Raw genomic sequence first — 563 nt, forward strand, 5'->3', positions numbered from 1 at the left:
TTTATTCCTCCCCTTCTCGCTGCCTTATTAATAGAATAAATCATATTGCCCGGCCCGGGCTGGGGATTTTCAGGTCATATTGACTTTTTTTTTTTTCCCCTCTATCCTTGTTCCTAGACATGAGCAAGATTTTTTTTTTTAAATTTCCCCCCCTCCTCCCCGATATTTCCAAAAAAGAGCCAGTTATGAGCGTCTCTTGACATTCCTTCACAAACACACACGTGGCTTCTGTAAATACCCCTCGGCGCTGGCTCCCACCCCGGGGGCTCAATGCTCCATTCATCCGCTCCCAGCGCCGTGCCTCGAAGTCGGGAATTACCGACCCGACTCAGCGCTAACGAGCTTTCGCAGCTCGGATGCCTCCAGAAACCCTTACGGCATTTTTAGCATCTCCCCATCCTCTGTCTGCCCCGAGGAGGGGGTTTGTTGGGGGCTTTTTTGCCCAAATTTTCCAGGATTTGGGGTAGATGCGAGGAGCATGGCTGCAGGACAGAGCTGGGGCGATCCTCGCTGGCTGCCGGGGATTTTCGGGGTGATGCTCCCCAACCCGCATCCCGGCCGAA

This window comes from Pterocles gutturalis, unplaced genomic scaffold (assembly GCF_000699245.1).
Source record: "Pterocles gutturalis isolate BGI_N339 unplaced genomic scaffold, ASM69924v1 scaffold2488, whole genome shotgun sequence".
Classification (NCBI taxonomy): Eukaryota; Metazoa; Chordata; class Aves; order Pterocliformes; family Pteroclidae; genus Pterocles; species Pterocles gutturalis.